The 18,257-nt window shown below is 47.5% G+C and overlaps 1 protein-coding gene across 5 annotated transcripts in view; it reads left to right on the plus strand.

The window, feature by feature from the left end:
* The window catches only part of LOC117362166 (leucine-rich repeat-containing protein 51-like), a 108,847-nt gene that overhangs the window by 5,032 nt on the left and 85,558 nt on the right, over window positions 1–18,257 (plus strand). The window lies entirely within an intron of this gene.

Genomic DNA, 18,257 nt, shown 5'->3' on the forward strand with positions numbered 1-18,257 from the left:
CAAAAAGATATATAAAGGATGCAGTTGGTCCAGAGGAAGGCTATTAAAAATGGTGCATGGTCTTTATCATAAGGCATATGGGGACAGACTTAAAGATCTCAATCTGTATACTTTGGAGAAAGGCGGGAGAGGGGATATATTATTTTCAAGAAAATGTTGAAAACGCAACTATTTGTTAATGCCTTCCTGTGTTAATGCCTTTCTCTGGTAATACCTCCTTGCGGTTGTTAATGCTTTTCTGGAATTATATGCTATAATTTTCAAGAATATTTTGAAAATGCATTTGACTACTAATGTCTTTCTGTTTTAATCTTGTTGAAACTTGACCTGCTATTTATTGTCTGTTCATACTTGCTTGGAATTTTGTGATACAGTCTGGGGAGGATGAACATGTTAAAAATGTGTCTATTTCTGCCCTCCAGTGTTACACTTGTTATCTGTTTCTATTCTTTGGAAATGGTGTTTAAGATGATTTGTATGTAATTTGTAAACCGCATAGTCAATATGCGGTTTATAAATTTTTAAATAAATAAATAAATAGAGACGTTTAAATACCTATGTGATGTAAATGCGCACGAGTCAAGTCTCTTCCATTTGAAAGGAAACTCTAGAATGAGAGGGCATAGGATGAAGTTAAGAGGTGATAGGCTCAGGAGTAATCTAAGGAAATACATTTTTTACAGAAAGGGTGGTAGATGTATGGAACAGTCTCCTGGAAGAGGTGGTGGAGACAGAGACTGTGTCTGAATTCAAGAGGGCCTGGGATAGGCACGTAGGATCTCTTAGACAAAAACTCCAAACTCTGCTTCTCACGCAGAACATTATTATTCACCTTTCCAACTCCCAAAGAATGCAAATTCAAAAGATTCCTTGACAAGACACTTTCCTTCCAAGCAGGAATCTGGAACAATTAAGTGACTTACTCCTTAATTCATCATCATACCAATCAGAAGATCACTGAAAACCCATTTATTTGACAAATTTATTTAAACTTCCTCAAATGATTTCCTCTACGTCTACTTGCATGCTCCTACCTCCTGTTAGATATACAGTGGAACCTCGGTTTGCGAGTAACCTGGTTTGCAAGTGTTTTTGCAAGACGAGCAAAACACTTAGCAGACTTTTGTCTCGCAAACGAGCATGTTTCGATACATGAGCACCTCCCCCCACTCTAACCGGCATCGCACCCCCCAAAACCGGTATCGCACCCCCCCAAACAGGCATCGCATCGCACCCCCCATGCTGAAAGCGGCATCCGCCCTCCCTTCCTCCCAAACATACTCTTTACCCCATCTGCTGCTTGTGCAAGTGAAAGAAAGCTCCCGCCTCTTGCCTGGGCTGGGCCTTGAGCATCTGCGCATGCTCAAGGCCTTCTGGCTCTCATTCTCTCTGAGATCTCGTTCTCTCCATTTACCACATACTTTATCAGGCTTAATAATCTCCCCAAACTGCTCTGTTGAAGTGGAAGAGTTCTCACCCATGACTGCAACGGACAACGTTGGTAGGGCTTCAGTGGGACCAGAACTATCTAACTCATCTGCTCCCTCTTTTCCTCTGGGGTTCAACAATGAAATCTGTGACTGGGTTGGTTGCTTCACCTACTCTGAGGCAGTGATCCAACTTGCAGGCTGGTTAGAAGGCAGCCTCTGGATCGGGCACAAAGAAGCCCGATCCCCACTAAGGTCTGCCGATTCACTTGGCGTCCCTCCCAAAGCCTGGGTGGTCCCCATTGGTTGGTGCTTCAGCTTGGCATCCAGCGTCATCTGTGTCAGCTGTTTAGAGCTTGCAGCCACTGGAGGTCCTGGCTGCAGAGCTCCCTTCCTTCTCCCCATCTTCTATTAGTGAACCGGCGCGGCCACTGTACGCACTGCCAGGAAAAATGGACTTAGTCCAACTGCTCCCTGCTCAGTTGCTCCGAGCAACACAAGAAATTAGTCGCGGAGAGAGGGTAAGAATGGAGCTAACGCAGAGCCCAGCGTTATGCGTCCATCCCAATCGCCATCTTGGATCCTCCTGTTATATATAATTACATTATACGCCTGTTTGTTTATTCCTACATCATGTTCATGTTGTAAACCATCTTGAACTGAAAGGTATGACGGGATATAAATAAAGCTATTATTATTAGAGAGAAGAAAAGATAATGGTTACTGCAGATGGGTAGACTAGATGGGCCATTTGGCCTTTATCTGCCATCATGTTTCTAAGTTAGCAGATGCATCAAGATCCGGCCAGTCGTTTCAGTTTTGACTAGAACCAAAACCATTGGTTTCAGTCAGCTTGTATCTAGCTACTTTAAATTCGCTTTTTAAGAAATGTATTTTTGGCAATATTTAAGGTTCTCTTTTTTTTTTTAATAATCTTTATTCATTTTTAAAAACACTTTCAATAAGTGTAAAAAGCATAGATTAAACATTTTTCAGAAATACAAATTACTATTTCATAAGTTCACAGAATCTCAGATTCTAAGATATTATTAATATGTCCCCAAATTGATTTCCAGAAAATCAATATATAATATTTAAAGTTCTATTCTCTTTCTGTTCTACTTTTTGTAGTATAACTTTTTTTTTTAACTTTTTTTTGTTCTTATATTTATCCTAGGACAAGCACCCAGCATATTCTCACATGTGAATGATGTCATCCACAGAGCCCATTACGGACAGTGTTAAAGTGTACTGTCACATTAAGCTTTTGCGAAGCTTTGAAGCTGCCCGCACTGTGCCTGTGTGAGTGCCTTCCTGCCCAATGTCAGCTTGCAGTTCCTCAGTTCTTTTCCATGGAGTGAAGAGGTTGTGTCTGGACTCTGTTCATACAAGTTGCCTTCCCGTCAACTATTTTTGCCTTTAGCTCATTTTCTATTTTTATTTTATTATTTCTCTTGTGTTTTATTTTCTTTACTTTTCCTTTTGGTTTTTTCCATCAATTTTTCGACATTCAAACTTCCTTCAGTTGGGCCTTCTGCCCAAATAGCCTTCAGGCTTTGAGCTTGCATTTTTAAGTCTTTGCATTGCAACCATTGTGGGTTTTTCACTTTGCCGCTGAGATTTTTCCTCTCATGTCGAGGCCTTCCAGCGGGTTCAAGAAGTGCTCTCATTGCCAATGGCCCATATCTCTCACTGATCCGCACAAATGGTGTCTAAGGCTGGAGCATTGAGTGGAGTCTTGTACCCACTATCTTACTTTGAAAATAAGCTCACTTAAGGCTTGACGCATTCAGCAAGAGAAGCTTTTGGAGCGGCCATGGCCTCCTAGAATGGTTCAGTGCCAGCGGTATCAATGGTACTGACTTCGATGCCTCCCTTGATGTCAGACTCTGTTCCTGCATCAGGTAAACCTGCTAAGAAGCCATCCTCCTCTCACCTACGTCACAAGCATCTTCAGCATCGAGTCCCTCGATGTATGCCAAACGTCGATGCCACCATCGATCTCCATTGGTGTAAGCTGTGTCTCTTAAGGCGTGTTTCCTAATTGAGGTCACTATGCCTCGGTACCCTGCAGCAAAAATGGTACTGGCTGTTCAGCCAATGGTACCTGTGCAGTCCTTCTAGGACCAACTTAAAGAGTTTTTCCAATGGGAGCTAGCCATGCTGTAAGCACATGTGGCACCGGTGCATGCACTGACTCCCTTGGTACCAGCCCAGCCTGAGCATGGCACATTGAAGCCCAAGAGTACCAAACTTCACTCTCCCAGTAAATCTACATCTTGGAGAGCATAGAGATCCTGTGATACCGATCCTCACTCCTCTAGTAAATCTAAAAGAGCATCAACATCTCATGGTATCGGTTCTCATTCATCTCGATATAAGTCAAGATCTACACACTTGATGTCGAACTTATTCATCTTCAACTGACTGGTACCAACATCATTGCAGGAGTTCTTCTCAACGTTCTCACATTCATCACATTCACCAGACCAAGAAGCGTCTATCTCCATCTTCTTCTTACAGAGAGTCTCCTGAAATTGGGGATGTCAATTCTGATCTCTCTCTTCATACTGATACTGATCTTGACCCAACATTGTCTGCTCCAGAGTTGTATGGCATCCCATCAGATCCATCTTCTCCACCACCCAGGCGCAGATCACCTCCTGAAGGATTATCTTTCACAAAGTTTATCAGGAAGATGGGGAAAGCTTTGCCTGTTAAATTAGAGGCAGACACTGAACCAAGAGCGGAGCTCCTTGAAGCATTGGATTTTGATGAGCCTCCTAAAGAGCCCCTCGTTGCCTCTTAATACTTTACTTAAGGAAGCTATGTTTAAGAACTGAGAACTCGTCTCGCACTTCCCATAGCTCCTAGGAAAATTGACTCCTTGTACAGAATATAGTCATGCCCGAGGTTTGATAAGCCACAGTTGCAGCACCAGTCTGTGTGGGCTGAATCTACTCTTAAAATATCTTCCAGCATACGAGTGTGTATGCTAGTGCGCTACCAGGCCGTGAAGGTCGCAGCATGGATAAGTTTGGGTGCTGCCTTTACCAGAACTCTATGCTAACAGAGTCCTCAGCTATAATTTCTTTGTCATTCTATCTTAAACAACTCATAAGAAGACTTGCTTATTTTGAGTAGTTTATTCCATCTGATCGTCTTCCAGAGTTTCAAGAAACTACTCATAGCCTCCTTCAGATTAGAAAATTCATGGCTAGATCAGCTTTTGATGCATTTGATGTGACATCTAGAGCATTGGCTATGTCTATGAGACGACTGGCATGGCTTCGGGTCTTTGACCTTGACATCAACATTCAAGATCTCTTATCCAACATTCCTTGTCTAGGAGAGGAATTGTTTGGAGACAAAGTCAAGGATGCGACACAGACTTGCCTGACATGTACAGAGCTGGGCTACTTTAGCAGGGTCTAAGTCTAAGACTCAACCATTTAAATCTTCTCAGAAACCAGTACTATCCAGCAACCTCGTCCTCTCCTAAACCTCCGCCACATAAGAAGTAAAAAGCACAGAAGCCTCAGACTTTTGCTCCACATAAATCAACTCAGTCTTTTTGACATGCTACTAGAGAGTATAGCCACAATTCCTCCAACTCAGCCACCTCCCCAACCCATCAGAGGTCATTACAACAGACTCTTGGTCCTCAAAGTCATATAGGAAGGTTACTCTCTTCATTTCATCACCATTCCTCCAAACAATCCTCCAAGAGAGTCCTCTTTCACATCTCAACAGATGGCCCTTCTTCAAGAAATCAAAGCTTTTCTTCAACCAAATGCCATAGAGTTAGTACCCCCTTCCCAGAAAAATCAAGAGTTCTACTCCAGGTATTTCCTAATTCCAAAAATGTGAGGTCTTCGTCCCATTCTCGACCTCTGATCTCTCAATAAGTATTTAGTCACAGAAAAGATTCATATGCTATCCCTGGGGTCTCTATACCCACTTTTAGAACAAAATGATTGTCTGTGCTCTCTAGACCTCAGAGGCCTAAACACACATTCCTATACATCCGGAACACAGAATGTTCCTTCATTTTCGTGTAGGTCATCATCACTTTCAATACAAAGTTCTGCCATTTGGCTTTGCTTCCTCTCCAAGAGTGTTCACAAAATGCCTAGTGGTGGTATCAACAACCCTTCTTACCCACGGGTTTCAAATGTTTCCTTATCTGGCTGATTGGTTGATAAAAGCTACTTCACCTCAAGCAATCCAATCAGCTACACAGGTGACTATAACTCTTCTGGAGCTTCTGGGATTCAAAGTCAATTATCCAAAGTCTTATCTTCAACTGTCTCAAATATTGGAATTTATAGGAGGTGTACTCAACATCAATGTTTCACGAGGTTTCGTGCCCCAGCAGAGACAAAATACCTTGTTTCAACTTTGCAATCATGTATCTACTCTGCAGAAAATTTCAGCACAACAAATAATGCGTCTTATGGGTCACATGGCATCCACAGTTTATGTTACCCACCTCTTTGCCTGATTCCATCTCAGATCACATCAAAGAAACCTAGCATTCCACATCAACCTGTTGGCTTCGGGCAATTCACAATGCCTTGAAAACATTTCAGGATTGTCTTTTTCAACCAAGTCCTCCTTGTAAGAAAAGACAATTAAGTTACACTGTACTATATCGACAAACAAGGGGGAATGGGCTCTCTCTTCTATGTTAAGAAGCCCTTCCCATTTGAAAATGGGCAATTTCTCAAAATTACATTACATTACATAGTCTTATCCCAGGACAAGCAGGCAGGTATTCTCACTAGTGGGTGATGTCATCCGACAGAGCCCCGACACGGACATCTTGAAAGCATGTCTTGCTTGAAGAAACTTAGAAGTTTCGAGATGCCCGCACCGCGCATGCGCCAGTGCCTTCCCGCCCGATGTACCGGGCGTGTCTCCTCAGTTCTTTTCTTTCCGCGGAGCTGAGAAGTTTGTACTTCATTCTGCGCTGACTGAAATTCAGTTTTTGCCTTCTAATTACCCGCGTTTCTGTTTATTTCTTTGATTTTATTTCAATTTTACTTTATTTTTCTTAAAAAAAAAAAATTTAAAATTATTTCTTCCGGCGGTTCGGCCGGGCCGGCCTCGTGGCTGCGGCCTAGCGGCTTCGACCTTGCAGCGTCGATTTTCCGGCCTATGTCCCGACCAATCACCGGTTTTAAAAAGTGCAGCAAGTGCCAGCGTGCGATTTCGCTGACGGACCCACACCGACGCTGCCTTCAGTGTCTTGGTCCGGAACACGTTCCGAAATCGTGCCGGCCTTGTTCCACGCTCACTGCGCGCTCGTTTAAGCGGCGCTGCTTGCTCTGGGAGTCGATGTTCAAGATGGAGACTGCCAAGGACATCTCTGCTACTGCGGCTGTTGAGGTTTCGCCGGTCCGTTCGAAACCTGCATCGACGACTCCTGCATCGAGCATCGTGAAGCCCGCATCGTTCACACCGGCTTCAGCATCGTGTTCAGCATCGGCGCCTGCTTCCGTCTCCTCGGTTCAGGTACCGCCTTCCACTGTCCCTCCTGTGGTCATCAAAGTGCCTAAAGCTAGCAAGCAGAAGCACTTGGCCACGAAGGAACGCGAAGACCATACTGGAGGACCCCCTTTCGGTGCGGATCCCTCCATATCGGCTTCGCTTCGTTCCCTGCTTGAAGCTCAGTTCGTCGAGCTTATGCGCACTATGGGACCCCGGCTTATCGCCAACATTCACGGTGAGCTTCCGACCCCGGTTTCAGAGGGCGGTCCGCCCCCTCCCCCTCCTCCTCGTCGTTCGATCTCTCTGCTCGACGAGGGGGATCGGCGGAGGGCGGCGGAATCCTCCAGGAGGGCTTCCCTTCCTGAGATGCCACCTTTGGAGCCCATCACACCTCCACGCCAACAGGGTGCTAGGGCGGCTCCTGATAATTGTAGTCCTGGGCATACTGCATCGCAGGAGGAGTTCTTCCGCACTCCATACCAGACCTGGGTGGCGCTGCGTGAATCCGCATCTCTGCCACCTCTACGATCCACTGCATCAAGCCCTATCCATTCCTTTGAGGCTTCAAAGGACCACTCGATGCATAGAAGATCTCGTTCTCCGTCCCGTCACCGGGAGGGGCATCGATCTCGACACTCTTCTCGGCACTCCTCACGTCATTCGGAGGTGTCTCCGCAGAAGAAGATGCAGCGTTTGGGATACTCCTCGTCGGATTTGTCCCAGCCGGAAGGGCCGGAGTATGAGGAACCATCTACCTCCTATTCTCCCTGCCGATCTCAGCTCTCCCTGGACCCGGAGGCTTCCACGTCTTCTAGCCCGTCTCGTCGGCCGGCCTTGGCGGACCAACTGTCTTTCTCATCCTTTCTCCGACAAATGGCGGATGACTTGGATGTGACTTTGGACACTGGGTCCAAATATTCTAAAGAGTATTTGGACACCATGCATTTACCTCACCCTCCGGCGGAGACACTTCGGCTTCCTCTACACAAGCTGCTGGACCAGACTTTCATGCGCTGTTTTGAGACACCGTATTCCTTACCTGCAGTCCCCAGTAAACTGGATGCTCGATACCGCATCGTTCACCACAAGGGGTTTGAGGGAGCTCAACTTTCTCATCAGTCCCTTCTAGTCGAGTCCTCTCTCAAACGTTCTCATCCCTCCCAAGTCTATGCTTCCGTGCCTCCGGGCAGAGAGGGGAGAACGATGGATAAGTTTGGTAGACGTATCTATCAGAACTCGATGATGGCGACTCGAGTGCTCAACTACAACTTTTTCTTCTCTTCATACTTGGATTTTTTCTTGCCGGTGCTCCGCAAGTTCATTCCTTTCATCGATGCTCAGGCTCGTTTCCAGTTTGAAGAGGTGGTGGCGACCCTGTCCCAATTACGCCTTCAACTGATGCAATCCTCCTACGATGCCTTTGAGCTCTCGGCTCGAGTTGCGGCATGTTCGGTTGCCATGCGTCGCCTGGCATGGCTTCGAACCATCGATATGGATCCGAACCTCCAAGACAGACTTGCAAATGTACCTTGTGCAGGAGCGGATCTATTTGATGAGTCCATCGAAACTGTTACTAAAAAGCTGTCGGACCATGAAAAGTCTTTTCAGTCTATTCTACGTCCTAAACCGAAGCCTCAGCAGTCTCGTCCATCTAGACCGCCTCAAATTTACCAGCGGCGTTATCAACCAAGGCAGACTCCTCCTGCGAGACAGCCTGCGAAGAGACAGCCTCCGCAAAAGACTCAGCAGAAGCCTCAGATGCCGGCTGCACCCAAGGCTACTCAGCCTTTTTGACTCTCTTCCAGGGAGCATAACCGACGTTCTGTCTTCCCCTGTTTTTCCCATAGGGGGTCGTCTCCATCATTTTTGTCATCGATGGGAGTCAATCACCACAGACCTTTGGGTCCTTACCATCGTAAGAGAGGGATACTCTCTTCATTTCCAACGGGTCCCCCCGGACCACCCTCCAAGAGAGTATCCTTCCAACTTAACGCAGACCGCTCTTCTTCTCCAGGAGGCTCGGGCTTTGCTTCGGCTTCGGGCCGTCGAGCCGGTCCCGTTAGATCAGCAAAACCAAGGGTTTTACTCACGGTATTTCCTAGTTCCGAAGAAGACGGGCGATCTGCGGCCCATTTTGGACCTTCGAGTCCTCAACAAGTTTTTGGTCAAGGAGCGGTTCCGTATGCTGACCCTTGCCTCTCTCTATCCCCTCCTCGAGCAGAACGATTGGTTATGCTCTCTGGACCTCAAGGAGGCCTACACTCACATCCCGATTCATCCGGCCTCCCGCAAGTTCCTCAGATTTCGGGTGGGACATCTACATCTGCAGTATCGAGTGCTTCCATTTGGCCTTTCCTCTTCGCCCAGAGTCTTCACGAAGTGTCTGGTGGTGGTGGCCGCTGCACTCCGGAACATGGGTCTCCAGGTGTTTCCATACCTCGACGACTGGCTCATCAAAGCCCCGTCGGCCCCAGAGGTCATTTCGGCGACCTTGACTACAATTTGTTTTCTGCAGAACTTGGGCTTCGAGATCAACTTTCCCAAGTCACATCTTCAGCCCACCCAGACTCTCCCCTTCATTGGGGCGGTCCTGGATACCATCCAACTTCGAGCGTTCCTTCCTCCTCAGCGCATGGATGCTCTTCTTCTACTTTGCCAATCGGTGTCTTCTCGCCCGTCCATCTCAGCGAGACACATGATGGTCCTCTTGGGTCACATGGCATCCACAGTTCATGTGACGCCTTTTGCCAGACTACATCTCAGAATTCCCCAATGGACCTTGGCATCTCAGTGGACTCAGGTGTCCGACCCGTTGTCCCGCCACATTGTAGTCACTCCTGCTCTACGGCAGTCTCTTCTCTGGTGGATGACCTCTTCGAATCTATCCAGAGGTTTGCTGTTTCACTCTCCTCCCCACCAGAAAGTTCTCACGACCGATTCATCGAACTATGCATGGGGAGCTCATCTGGATGGTCTTCGCACTCAGGGGTTCTGGACCAGTGCGGAACGACTCCATCAAATCAATCTTCTGGAGCTCAGAGCCATCTTCAATGCTCTTCAGGCTTTCCAACATTTGCTTCACGACATGGTGGTCCTGATTCGCACCGACAATCAGGTCGCCATGTATTATGTAAACAAGCAAGGGGGCACGGGCTCGGCCTCCCTCTGCCAGGAAGCTCTTCGAGTCTGGGATTGGGCGGTCCGCCACAACACCTTCCTCAGGGCTGTCTACATTCAGGGGAAGGACAATGTCTTGGCAGACAAATTGAGTCGTCTTCTTCAACCTCACGAATGGACGCTCAATTCCAAACCCCTTCATCAGATATTTGCACAGTGGGGGACACCTCAGATAGACCTCTTTGCAGCCCCCCACAACTTCAAGCTGCCTCAGTTTTGCTCCAGGATCTACACTCCTCTCCGCCTCGAGGCAGACGCTTTTCTGCTGGGTTGGGGGAATCGCTTCCTATATGCGTTTCCTCCTTTTCCTCTCATTCAGAAGACTCTGGTCAAGTTGAGATCAGACCATGCCACCATGATTCTAATTGCTCCTCGGTGGCCCAGACAACCTTGGTTCTCCCTTCTACTTCAACTCAGCAGCAGGGAGCCCATACTTCTTCCAGTGTTTCCTTCACTACTCACTCAACATCAAGGTTCACTACTTCATCCCAATCTGCAGTCCCTCCACCTGACAGCTTGGTTCCTTTCAACATAACTCCTCACCAGTTTTCTCAAGCAGTGAGGGAGGTCTTGGAGGCTTCCAGGAAGCCTGCTACTCGACAATGCTACTCCCAAAAATGGACTAGATTCTCCTCCTGGTGTATTTCCAATGCCACGGAACCTCAGAGAGCTTCCCTTTCTTCTGTATTGGACTACCTTCTACACCTATCTCAGTCTGGTCTCAAGTCTACCTCCATACGAGTCCACCTGAGTGCTATTGCGGCTTTCCATCAGCCTCTACAGGGGAAACCTTTGTCTGCTCATCCTGTGGTTTCCAGATTTATGAAAGGTCTTTTTCATGTCAACCCTCCTATCAAACCTCCTCCTGTGGTTTGGGATCTCAATGTTGTCCTATCTCATCTCATGAAGCCTCCGTTTGAACCTCTCAACAAGGCTCCACTTAAGTATCTCACCTGGAAGGTGGTTTTTCTGGTGGCCCTCACGTCTGCTCGCCGCGTCAGTGAGCTTCAGGCCCTAGTGGCGGATCCACCGTTCACTGTATTCCATCATGACAAGGTGGTTCTTCGTACTCATCCGAAATTCCTGCCTAAAGTGGTCTCTGAATTTCACATCAACCAATCCATCGTGCTTCCAGTGTTCTTTCCAAAGCCTCATTCTCATCCTGGGGAAGCTGCTTTGCACACTCTGGACTGTAAACGTGCTTTAGCTTTCTACTTGGATCGCACAAAGCCTCACAGAACTGCTCCTCAACTTTTCGTCTCCTTTGATCCAAACAAGTTGGGACGACCTGTATCGAAGCGCACCATCTCTAACTGAATGGCGGCTTGTATCTCTTCCTGCTATGCCCAGGCTGGATTATCCCTTCCCTGTAAGGTCACAGCCCATAAGGTCAGAGCAATGGCAGCCTCTGTAGCCTTCCTCAGATCGACACCGATTGAGGAGATTTGTAAGGCTGCCACTTGGTCCTCGGTTCATACATTCACCTCTCATTATTGTCTGGACACTTTTTCCAGACGGGATGGACAGTTTGGCCAAACAGTGTTACAAAATTTATTCTCTTGAAATTGCCAACTCTCCCACCATCCCATTGGGGTTAGCTTGGAGGTCACCCACTAGTGAGAATACCTGCCTGCTTGTCCTGGGATAAAGCAATGTTACTTACCGTAACAGTTGTTATCCAGGGACAGCAGGCAGCTATTCTCACGTCCCACCCACCTCCCTTGGGTTGGCTTCTCAGGCTAGCTACCTGAACTGAGGAGACACGCCCGGTACATCGGGCGGGAAGGCACTGGCGCATGCGCGGTGCGGGCATCTCGAAACTTCTAAGTTTCTTCAAGCAAGACATGCTTTCAAGATGTCCGTGTCGGGGCTCTGTCGGATGACATCACCCACTAGTGAGAATAGCTGCCTGCTGTCCCTGGATAACAACTGTTACGGTAAGTAACATTGCTTTATATACCGCAATGACCTCACGGGAAATATATTTCTCAAAGTGATATATGTGCAAGGGAAGCAGAATGCCCTGGCCAACAAGCTCAGCAGGTTTCTTCAGCTTCACAAGTGGACCCTCAACTCCAAAGTCTTGCACCACATCTTGCTTTGGGGGATTTCTTAGATAGACCTATTTGCGTCTCCCCACAATCACAAGTTACCTCAATTCTACTCCAGACAGTTCTCCCTTCATCGCCTGGAAGCAGATGCAATTCTTCTGGATTGATCACACAAGTTCCTGAATGCCTTTCGCCAGTCCCTCTAGTTCTAAAAACGTTAGTCAAACTCAAACAAGAATCAGCCACCATGATTCTCATAGCTTCTCAGTGACTCAGACAACCTTGATTCTCCTTTCTGCTTTAACTAAGTGTCAAGGATCCAATCCATTACAAATCTTTCCATCTCTGCTCACTCAGAATCAAGGTTTTCTTTTACATCCCAACCTGCGATCTCTACACTTAACAGCTTGATACCTCTCGACCTGACCTCAGAAGATTTTAATCTCTCTGCCCCAGTACAAGCCATTATAGCTGCTTCCATAAAACCTTCTAATCTACTCAGTAATGCTATCGATTTTCAAGTGGATACGCTTTACTTCCTGGTGTAATCTCCATCACCTGGATCCTTCTACATTCTCTATTACTTCCATGTTGGACTATCTTCTCCAGTTATCAAACTTTGGACTTAAAACCACTTCTGTGAGAGTGCACCTCAGTGCTATTGGTGCTTTCCATAAAACCTTTAGCTACTCATCCGCTTGTTTCCCTGATTATGAAAGGACTCCTAAATTCAAAACCTCCACTAAAACCACCTCCAGTTATTTGGGATCTGAATGTAGTCCTCGCAGTTCTAATGATGCCTCCATTTGAACCTCTTGCAACTACTCATCTTAAGTTTCTCACTTAGAAAGTAGTCTTCTTGATTTGTGTCACTTCTGCTTTTCGAGTGAGTGAACTTCAAGTGCTTGTTTGTAACCCACCTTTTACAGTATCATGACAGGTGGTTCTAAGAACTCATCCTAAACTCCTCCCAAAAGTAGTCATGCAATTTCATCTTAATCAATCTATTGTGCTACCTGTTTTCTTTCCAAAGCCTCATTCTCATCCTGGAGAAAAGGCTCTTCACACACTGGACTGTAAACATGCGTTGGCTTACTGTATACAGAGGACTAAGCTACACAGGTCTTCACCTCAACTGTTCTTTTCTTTTGACCCTAATAGATTAGGAATGCCTGTAACCAAACAAACATGACTAGCGGCTTACATTTCCTTTTGATATGCTCAGGCTGGACTGCAGCTCGAGGGACATGTTGCAGCACACAAGGTCCGAGCTTTGGCAGCATTGGTGGCTTTTTTGCATTCTGCTCCCATTGAAGATATTTGCAAAGCAGCTACTTAGTCCTCAGTTCACACATTTACATCTCACTACTGTTGTCACACCCGCGCTCTCTGCGAACACCCTGAGCCGTCGGGTAGTGACACAAGGTTTGTTACTGGCGTGGTCCCTTTAGAATTAGGGTCTCCTTTCAAGTTGGCCGCCACTAGACAAATGCCTAACTAAGCTTATTCCCAAGGGCTTTGAAGAAAATCACGCTTGTCAGAATGGCCTTGGTGCAAAACATAAGCTTTTATTCAGCCCCCGGCCGTGGAATCACTGTGCCACTCCAGGTTTTCCTGGTAGCATGAACATCATACAAAAACCAAAAAGAAAAAGTTCCTTTCACTCATTATCACTCAGTAATCAGCTCTGAGCTTGCTTGATAAACCACATACAGTCATTAGTATTTCATGAGGCTAGGAGGTGAAACGGTTGGCACCAATAACTTTTCACTGTAGCGTTAGAGGAGACATTCTTATTCATGCATAAGAGATATTCTGTGCTGTCCTACAGTGTACTCACTCTCTCCAGCTGGGCTGGACTTTCTCCCTAGTTTAGCAGGCTTTGCCCTGAGAGGGTTAAGCAAAGTTACTTACCTGTAACGGGAGTTCTCCGTGGACAGCAGGATAAGTCAGCCACACTTTTGGTGACGTCATCTACGTTCCCAATTCAGATTTGCTCTCCCAGAGCTCAGGTGAGGCTTTAGGAGCCTCATCTGAGCATGTGCAGGTAGCCCTATATATACCTGTGCTGTCCCTCACTAATCCAGTGATTCCCCTAGCTTGAGTCTTATTGCAGTGTCACCCATAGGGGAGGAGGGAGGGTCAGTGTGGCTGACTTATCCTGCTGTCCACGGAGAACTCCCGTTACAGGTAAGTAACTTCGCTTTCTCCATGGACAAGCAGTATAAGTCAGCCCCACTTTTGGTGACTCTCCAGCTGCGGGGTGCGGAGGGTGTAAGAGGACGGGGTCCCCATCGGGGATGGTCCCCTCTGTTTCCCCGCTACTTCGCTGCGGTAGGGTGAGGCTACATAAATGTCAGGTGAGGGACAGAGACAAAGCCCCAGTTACTGAGACCAGTCAGAGGTTATGCATTGTAAACAATAGGAACTTTATGTTGGTCCTTAGAACTGGACCAACACTCCCTTTCTTTTTTTTCTTTTTTTTTTTTTTAATCTACCAACAATAACAGATAGCGATTATAACAAATATATATCACCAACGTGGTGTTTGAGTAACACTTTTTTTTTTTTTGATTGTGCAAATTGTGCCAACATAGCAGAATATAAGCTGTCTAACAATCTCTTCAGTCTGATTCAGACAGATCAGATAGTCCTGTTCATCTAGTCCAGGTATTGGTGTCTTTTGCTGTGTCTGTTTTAGTCACCATTCGTAGTATGTTGAGACCAAAGTCATTGGAGGTCTGTTTTCGGGCGATCCAGGCAATAGTGTCTGGTGAGGGTGTGTGGGATAGACCATGTGGCTGCTCTGCAAATGTCCTGAAGTGGTGTGTTGCTGAGGTTTGCCAATGTTGCGGCCATGGCTCTTAGTTGGTGTGCTGTGGTCTTTCTCTCAAGGGACACTCCCTCTTGCTCGTAGCAGGAGGCAATGCAGTTTGAGATCCAGTTGGATATAGTGCGTTTCCCCACTGGTGTTCCTGGCTTGTTGGGGTCAAAGGAGACAAATAGTTGTACTGCCTTTCGCCAGTGTTGCGTTCATTAAATGTATAGGCGAAGTGCACGGGTGCAGTCCAAGATGTGTAGGAGTTGTTCCGTGCTGTTGATATGTGGTTCCGGGCAGAAGGAGGGAAGCACTATCAATTTGGTTTACATGGAAAGATGAGACTACCTTAGATAGGAACTTTGGATGAGTTCTCAGCACTGCATGATCATGAAGGATCTGTGTATCTGGTGGGTATGTCACCAGGGCCTGTAGCTCGCTGATACGCCTTGCTGATGTGATGGCAATGAGCAAGACTACTTTCCAGGTGATGAATTTGATTGGCGCATCCTCCAATGGCTCGAAGGGGTGCGCTGTTACCCTGCGTAGTAACGCTGGCGGTGGGCGGGGGGTGCAGGTTTATAAGCCCTTTCATGAATTTGGACACTAGTGGGTGTATGGCTAGGGTTCTGTCCTCAATGCGGTTGCGGTTCGCTGATATAGTGCTCAAGTGGACTCTTATGGAGGATGTTTTCAGGCCTGCTGTGGATAAGTCAAGTAAGTATTGGAATACTACTGGGACCTGGCAGGTGAGTGGATCTTCTCCTTTCGAGACACACCATATGTGGAATCTTTTCCACTTGAGCCTGTATGATTTCCTGGTTGCCGAGCGTCTGGCTGCTCACAGTACCTCGGTCACCCCGGTTGACATGTGGAAAGGGTCCAGGATTAGCTTTTCAACATCCATGCTGTCGGTGTTAGTGCTTTCAATCTGGGATGCAGAGTTTGTCCCTGGTCCTGGGTGATGAGGTCCGGTCGCAGCGGTAGACTGATTGGCGGCTGTGCCGACATCTGGTATAGGCAGGGGAACCACACCTGTCTCGGCCAGTGGGGCGCAATGAAGATCACTGTGGCTGCCTCCTGCCTGATCTTCTGTAGTACTCTGTGGATGAGTGGTATGGGGGGAAAAGCTTAGAGCAGGCGTTCCCCCAATGTATGGAGAAAAGCGACCCTGGTTTGACTGTATTGTGCCGGACTTTTGGAGCAGAATTGAGGGCACTTCTTGTTGTCCTCTGCGGCGAGGAGGTCCCTTGTTGGGAGACCCCATTTGTGGAAGAGATCCTGGGCTACCTCCGGATGGAGGGACCATTCGTGGGGTCCAGCTTTCTGCTGAGGCTGTCCGCCAGGGCATTGTTCAGGCTCGGGAGGTAGGTGGCATGGATGAGAATATTGGTTGATAAAGCAAATGTCCAGATTTTTTGGGCTTCCCTGCAGAGGGTGAGTGAGCCCGTGCCTCCCTGCTTGTTGATATAGAACATTGCCACCTGATTGTCTGTCTGGATCAGTAAGATCTTGTTGGAGATCCAGGGAGCAAAGGCTTGTCTACAAGCCTACAGGGCATTCCCAATTGCCCTGAGTTCTAGCAGGTTGATGTGTTGTTTGGCCTCGGAAGGTGACCAGGGGTTCTCAGATGGAGGAGGTGGGCTCCCCACCCCTGTTTTGAGGCTTCTGTGTGTTGTGGCTGCTGGAAAAGCTTGCCCGTGTACAAATTATGTTGTTGTGTCCACCACTTGAGGTTGTTGTGAATTTTCTGATCCATTGGGACTCTGAGACAGAGGCTGTGTGTGTTGGTTCCAATTCTTTCTGAGGAACCACTGAAGGGGTCGCATGTGGAGTTTGGTGCGTGGGACAACATGTATGGAGGCTGCTTGATGGCCCAGGAGGCGTAGTATTGTTCTTGCTGTGAATGTGTGTCTCTGATATTTGCTGAACCAGTTTTTTGTATTGCTTGTCCCCTTGAGTGGGGCAGAAAAGCTGCATTCAGGGGCGTGCAGATCCTTGCCCCAATGAATTCTATTGATTATGCTGGTTGTAGCATGGATTTTTTGGTGTTTACCCCTGGGATTGCAGGAGTGACATCATTGTATTGACTGCTGTTGTCGTTTTCCAGGCTGATGGACCCCCCAGCAGCCAGTCGTTCAGGTAAGGGAACACGCATATGGCGCTCTTGCGGAGGTGTGCCGCTGCTACCATGACATATTTTGTGAAGACTCTCGGTGCAGAGGAGAGTCCAAAGGGGCAGGACCCTGTATTGGAAGTACTGGGTTTGGGTCCTGAACCGCAGAAACATTCCTTGGGAGGAGTGCATAGGGATGTGTGAATACGCATCTTTGAGGTCCAGTGAAGCCAGCCAGTCGTCCTTTTGAATTAGTGGTAGGATTGTTCTTAAGGAGTGCATACGAAATTTCTCCTTGGTTACATACTTGTTTAGGCCTCATAGGTCTAGGATGGGTCTGAACCCTCCTGTCTTTTTGGGGATGAGAAAATAGTGGGAGTAGAACCCTTGGTTGTGCTGTGACTTGGATACTGGTTCTATTGCTCTTGCTTGAAGGAGAGCTTTGATTTCTCTGAGGATGAGTTCTTTGGTGGGTTGGCTGGCGGGTGTGTAGCACCCATTTTTCTGTTGTTATCTTCTCCCAGGCTTTGTTGAATGCGGAGAGGCGGCCCCCAACAGGGGTGGAGGGCCTTGTTGATGAGTCAAAAGCTAGGCCCGGCTTTTGCAGTGGTGGAAGTAGCTGGCTTCTGCTGTTTTCCCTCCCTCTGGCGCTGCCTTTGCTAGTAAGGGGCGCTGCAGGGTTGTGCTTTCTGTCTGTGGGACGGCCCTCTTGTCTGGTTGTCGAAATGCCTTACGGTGTTATTTTGTCGGCAATAGTGGTTGGTGCTATGCCGCCTTGTTGCCGAGGTTTTTACGAAGCCATCTGAGGAGAGGGTTTGGAGAGTTGTGCAATTGGCTTTCATTGTGTCCACTGTTTCCGTGACTTTGTCTCCGAATAAGTTCTCCCCTGAGCAAGGTGCATCTGCGATATGCTCATGGGTGTCCTCGTGTAGGCCCGATGCCTGCAGCCATGCCAGGTGTCTGGATGCTATGGCCACTCCGGCCGTGCGGGCAGATGTTTCAAATGCGTCAAATCGCTTTTATCATGTGTTTTCTGCATTCCTCCATTTCCTGTAATATGGGGGCTATGCAGGCTTTTCCCTCGGGGTGTAGCGTGTCTAGGGTTTCCTCTATTTTCCTCCAGAGGGCATCATTGTACAGGGTAAGGTGGAACAGGTGAGAGTCAATTTTGGCAT

The sequence above is a fragment of the Geotrypetes seraphini genome, chromosome 6 (assembly GCF_902459505.1).
Source record: "Geotrypetes seraphini chromosome 6, aGeoSer1.1, whole genome shotgun sequence".
Lineage (NCBI taxonomy): Eukaryota > Metazoa > Chordata > Amphibia > Gymnophiona > Dermophiidae > Geotrypetes > Geotrypetes seraphini.